The following is a 6,903-nucleotide window of genomic DNA, read 5'->3' on the forward strand; positions in this document are numbered from 1 at the left end:
ATTCACGTGATCACAATTTTTTTTTGTTAATAACATGTGTTAACATGTTATTAGCATGTTAACATGTTCCCAAAAAAGCCGGTGGGAGGTTCCCTGATAACCGGCTAAAATCCCACCGGGATTTTGTAATACCCGACGGTCCCGTCGAGAAAATCAAAACCCCGGCGGGTCCTGCCGGGGTCGTCATCTAGCCCGTCTATATATATGGACCTGGGGGGCCCTTTGGGAGTTCATTGTTGATAGTATACATAGGTAATGAGAGTTGTGGGTGTGTGTGTGTTTGTGTGGGTGTGTGTGGGTGTGTGTTCGTGCGGGCAGTCGCCCATTGTCGCAATGCGCGGCAAGATGTGGGTGGTCCGCCACACGAGGGGTGTGTGTGTAAGGCCATTCTTCGGAATGGTGCTTACCCTGGGGCACTTAGTCGGTAACACGGCTGGTCTGTGTCCTATGGTAAGTATGGCACGCCGTAGCGGTACTAGTTTAGTAACGCGGCAAGCATAGTATCGTTATGGCGATGTCACCTTCCCTTCCCTTCCCTTCCCTTTTTCAAATGCGGGCATATGGGATCACTATTTTCCCATACTATAATGGCGGCTCGCTTGGTGATACTCTTCTGAAGGTCCCCTTCAGATTCAGTGAGTTCACCAGAGCAATTTTTCGTTTGGATCGAGGATGGAGACAACTCCCGCCCGATAATATTCCTTTAAGTCATCTAGAATTTTCTAAAATAAAACAAATAGTAATAACCATGCCACATATTATGCATGCCCTGGTGGAAGGCCTAGCGGCAGCACATTTGGCAGGAATTATACATACCGACCTACATCCATTCAATGTAGTATTGGATTTTACAAAAGAGTTGAAGCCACACGTAGGTATTATCGATTGGGGGTTACTGCTGAGAGCGCCCAAAAAATGGGTGTCTCTCAATTTTGTATTTGAAGCAGACAAGAACCCTAAGAAGGTGGCACAAGCGGTCTCCTACGCAGACAGAGAGTGAAATAAATAGTCATGGATAGCCCGAAACTTTATGATCCATTTTTGGCAGATGCATACACTCCTACATCTGATGTTTTTGCTTTAGGGTATTTATTATATGACTTTTGGCAGAAAGTACAAGAGTTGTGGATGGACAATAGTTCCTATGACAAAGTTACCATGGATACTATTATTTATAGAGTCAAAAATTAGATGTGTCTGCCTAATCGCGACGAGCGAAAATCTGTTTTGCAAGTAGTCGAATTTTTTAGATCATTAAATACTGACCCAACGAGGGCACAACGTCCTCTTGTAGAGCTATCGGTGTCATTCACCCCAATTTTGTAAAGATACAATATTAGGAGATTAAGTTTCAAGAATTGTAAGATTCCTCCCCCAAACCCCTTTTTGATGTCTAGTATCTTCTTCTATAATCAATCCCTCTTCAGAAATATAAAAGACTTGTTTCTAACTGTTTTAACCTAGAGAGAGAAAATATTCTAGAGAGAGAATATTCAGATTTTTAATATTTTTAGATAGAAAATTATCTCATCTTATTAAAATAAGTTCCCCTGAAACAGAAATTCAAAAAAGAACTTTCCAATGTGCAATTGGAATTAATTAGAAATGTGTATAAAGGACCTTAGTCTAAGGGTCTAGATTTTCAGAAATTTTTGGATTATGGTCCAATTAAGGTTCCTATGGGCCAATAGCATCAATCCATGTGTAGGGAGGAGATAAATCCAATTTGAAAAAAAGAAGATACCCAAAAATGAGTAAATGCTCACATAAGATGAAGAGTTGAAAATGTACAAGGTTTATTAGTAAAAAATTATGAGCAATATTAAAAGTATGACATATGTAAGGAAGAGGAGTTCTTTAAAGGAGGTGCATATTTCACATAAGATGAAGAGTTGAAAATGTACAAGGTTTATTAGTAAAAAATTATGAGCAATATTAAAAGTATGACATATGTAAGGAAGGGGAGTTCTTTAAAGGAGGTGCATATTTCACATAAGATGAAGAGTTGAAAATGTACAAGGTTTATTAGTAAAAAACTATGAGCAATATTAAAAATATGACATATGTAAGGAAGGGGAGTTCTTTAAAGGAGGTGCATATTTCACATGCTTGAATGAGTTTTAAACTCATAAAAATTGAGATATTTCATCTCTCCTCTCTCCTCATTTAAGTCTAGTTCCAAAAAGTTAGCTTAACTGACCTAAAAATGGTCAAATATTGACCAAACTGATTTAGAAAATTCTAGAATCAGTTTGTTTGGTTAGGAGCTCAATTTTTCCTATAAATAGAAGCCTCCCCCTTGTTGAAAAATATATAGTGTTTATGCATCGTTACTCTACTCCACCTAAGCCAAGAACTGTGAATTCATTTAATAATTCACTAGTTTTTGGAGCTTCCCTCTTTCTTCAATCCCCATTAGTGGCTCCATCAACATACTTAACCAATTGATTGGTTGGGGGCCTCTACCGTGAACAAAGAATCAAGCAAGTTGTAAGGTAATTAGTGAATATTGATCTTTCTATAATTTCTCAATGTTTCTCTCTTCTCAACCCCTCTCAAGCTTGAGAAGTTTAATTGGTATGGTTTTTTTTTTAAATGCTATTGAAGTTTGAATAGTAGTGAAGAGTTACATAATTTAATAAATGCTATTCAAGTTAATTTTCATTTATGATTAAATTCTAATGATTCTTATGTAAATTCTCTGTCTCACTCAAGAAATGGTCATACTCATGACCCGTTCTCAATCCAAATCAAGCTTTTCATAAAGCTTTTCCTTAACCCAAGATTAAGCTATGCTTGAGGCCAAATTAATGGCTTTTTTCTATGCTTTTAGTTTATGAATATTGATGATTCAATCCATTATGGATTAATAATCCAATTAGAGATCATTTTAATTATTTCCTTAATGATAAGCATTATCCCTTAGAAAAATTGAGATTTATCAGTCATAGCAGCGGAGCTATGGCAAAATTTTTATAAAAATTATGCATAAAATAATCTCATTCAAAGCATAAAAAGAGGACTTCCTACCATATTCTAGGAATTATCATCCTAGATTAATTGAAAGAATTTCATTACAATCATGGAGAAATTGAATTTTAATATTAGGCATAATGGACAAATTTTTATATCAAAAGTGTTATTTTTACCATTTTTATTTCATGCATAAAAGTATGCATAATGGATAAATTTTTATATCAAAAGTGTTATTTTTACCATTTTTATTTCATGCATAGAAGTATGCATAATGGAAAAATTTTTATATCAAAAGTGTTACTTTTATCATATTGGATTTCATGCATAGAGGTATGCATAAAAGTTGATTATTTTATTATAAAAGTGTGACTTTTATCATAATTGAATTTCACGCATATAGGTATGCATAAAAGATATTCTTTTTATACTAAAAGTGTGATTTTCCTCATAAATGGATTTTATGCTTAACTTAGATGCATAAGAGAAATTTTTTATTCTAAAAGTGTAATTCCTACCAAATTGAATTTATGCATAAGAAGATGCATAAAAGATTGATTTTTTAATTCAAAAGTGTCATTCTCATCTAAATTGAATTTATGTATAGAAAAATGCATAAAAGATTAAAATTTAATTCAAAAGTGTCATTTTCATTAAAAATGAATTTATGCATAGGAAGATGCATAAAAGATTGATTTTTACTTTGAAAGTATTAATCTCCTTAAATAGAATTTATTCATAAATAAATGTATAAAGAAATCTTATATCAAATGTAAGAATTCTCTTGTATTCTATAAATAGATAAGAGATGTGATAGGATGTGATAAGAGGTGTGATAAGATGCTTATGAAATAAGTTAGGAGGTGATAAGATGAATTAAGATGTGTATGGGGGGATGAGGTAAGAAGTGTATGTGATAGGATAAGATGTATATGGGTTGTGATAGGGCGAGAATGGATGTGATGTAAAAGATTAGATGTGAAGGTATATGGGGTTATATAAATGGGAATGTGGAAATGGATGTATGTATGTGGATGTGGATGTGGATGTATGTGAATGTGGATGTAGATGTGGATGTATAGATATGAATGTGGAATGTGGATGTGGATGTATGTGAATGTGAATGTAGATGTGGATGTATGTGAATGTGAATGTAGATGTGGATGTATAGATGTGGATGTATAGGAATGTGGATGTGGATGTATGTGAATGTGAATGCGGATGTGGATGTATGTATGTATGTGGATGTAGATGTGGATGTATGGATGTGTATGTATGAATGTGGATATGGGATGTGGATGTATAAATGAGGATGTGAAAATGGAGGTAAGCATGTAGATGTGGATGTATGAACGTGAAAATGGATATATGCATGAAGATATATATGCATAGATGTGAATGTGGATGTAGATGTGGATGTATAGATGTGAATGGATGTGGATGTATAGATGTGAATGGGAATGTGGATGTGGATGTATGTGAATGTGGATGTAGATGTGGATGTATAGATGTGAATGTGGAATGTGGATGTGGATGTATGTATGTATGTGGATGTAGATGTGGATGTATAGATGTGAATGGGAATGGGGATGTGGATGTATGTGAATGTGAATGTGAATGTAGATGTGGATGTATAGATGTGAATGTAGAATGTGGATGTATAGATGTGGATGTATGGGAATGTGGATGTGGATGTATGTGAATGTGAATGTGGATGTGGATGTATGTATGTATGTGGATGTAGATGTGGATGTATGGATGTGTATGTATGAATGTGGATATGGGATGTGGATGTATAAATGAGGATGTGAAAATGGAGGTAAGCATGTAGATGTGGATGTATGAACGTGAAAATGGATATATGCATGAAGAGTGAATGTGGATGTAGATGTGGATGTATAGATGTGAATGGATGTGGATGTATAGATGTGAATGGGAATGTGGATGTGGATGTATGTGAATGTGGATGTAGATGTGGATGTATAGATGTGAATGTGGAATGTGGATGTGGATGTATGTATGTATGTGGATGTAGATGTGGATGTATAGATGTGAATGGGAATGGGGATGTGGATGTATGTGAATGTGAATGTAGATGTGGATGTATAGATGTGAATGTGGAATGTGGATGTATAGATGTGGATGTATGGGAATGTGGATGTGGATGTATGTGAATGTGAATGTGGATGTGGATGTATGTATGTATGTGGATGTAGATGTGGATGTATGGATGTGTATGTATGAATGTGGATATGGGATGTGGATGTATAAATGAGGATGTGAAAATGGAGGTAAGCATGTAGATGTGGATGTATGGATGTGAATGTGGATATGGATGTGGATATGGATGTGAATATATGATATGTGATGTGAAGGAATTTGAAGTGAAGAGATGGAAAATGAGGTGATTGGATGAGTACACATATAAATGGAATGTGGAATAAGTAATGTGGATTAATGAGGAACAATGTGGAAAAATGAGAGTTAATATAGAAACTGTATTTGTAAACTGTTTGTAAATGCTGTTTGTAAATGGCTGTTTTATGTCAAGAATGCTGGGGAAGCATTTTGACCGTCTTGTGATTAAGGTCGTGGAGACCTAACTGATAAAGTTGCAACTGCTGACGGAGAGTCAATGGAGGACGTCTCGCGTAGCAAGGTCGACCGAGGTCTTGACCAGCCTCGGTTCGATTAAAATGGTGAGCTTCCGGTACGGTGGATGAGGGACCAAGGAAGCGGCCTATGAGTGAAGCGCTAGGTCACCTGCGAAGGATCCTAGAGGGTGCTGACCATACGGTGCTCGGGCTCTGGGTCGCCTAGGATACCCACGCGTGCGTCGAGGAAGATATTGGAACAAGGAGTAAGAGTTGTTTTGTGAAACCGGGCATGGATCTGGTTGCTTGACCTTGCTGGTCCTCAACGGATGAGTCCATGGCTCTTTTATATGGATCTGTTGGTTGATCTTGCTGATCTTCAACGAGAGTCCATCTTGATAAATGATTATATTGCCGAGTATTATGGGCTAGGAACTATGGAAACGGCCTCTGAGTGGACAGGTGGTGAGCGTTCTAGTTGCCAATGATGCCATAGATACTCTGATGATGAAGGAATGATGGGAAATTTGAGAATCAACCGGATAATTTGGAAGACTGTGATCAGTGGTACTATGGTTTCATTAAAGGATTGTTTTAAAGTTAGCTGATGCTAAGAATAAGGCAATTTCATATTGGGTGTGTAAGTGGTGTGCCTAATCTTATGTTTGCATGAACTTCCGGCTAGGGGGCCTTGGAACTCTTTTCCTTGGTACCCGGGACAAAACCTAACCAAATTCCAAATTGGATCCCATCACTACAGTGGTTGGGCGGTTGGCTAACCCATGGGATCGGATGGGGTTAGGCTGGACTGATGGATCCGTAAATCGAGACTCAACTTTTGTTAATACGATAGATAAAGTAAATCCCGGACAGTAATTGTTCTATGGATAGGAATCAACGGCTGTGCCTCTTGAATGGGGAAAAAAGCGTTGATCCCAATGATCCAAGTGCAAGTTTCTTCCTTGATCTGATCTAGTATCTTGAAGATACAATTGGATCAGCTTGATCAGAAATGATCTTGTCTTCGTTAGAGAAAAAAAAAATTATCCTGGTGGAATCGCCCGTGCTTTCCGGTAAGGGAAGTTTTTCCGGGTTCGATTTTGGAAAAACCGACGGATTAGTCTCTTGTCCGGATATCCGTGGACGAGGCCCCGAATGTGGGACCCCTGTCCCGCGCGAGAAGTGCTACTTCCGCTGCTAGTACCCGAATCCGTTGCTCGGTGGGAAACAGGGATCTCACAGTTGGTATCAGAGCATTTGGCTAATAAAGATCAACTGAGAAACCAAATATGTCAAAAATTTATCAAGAAGCACAAAAAAAGGTTGTAATTGTGTG

Source organism: Cibotium barometz, chromosome 61, assembly GCF_041138505.1.
Source record: "Cibotium barometz isolate CiBa-2024 chromosome 61, ASM4113850v1, whole genome shotgun sequence".
NCBI lineage: Eukaryota > Viridiplantae > Streptophyta > Polypodiopsida > Cyatheales > Cibotiaceae > Cibotium > Cibotium barometz.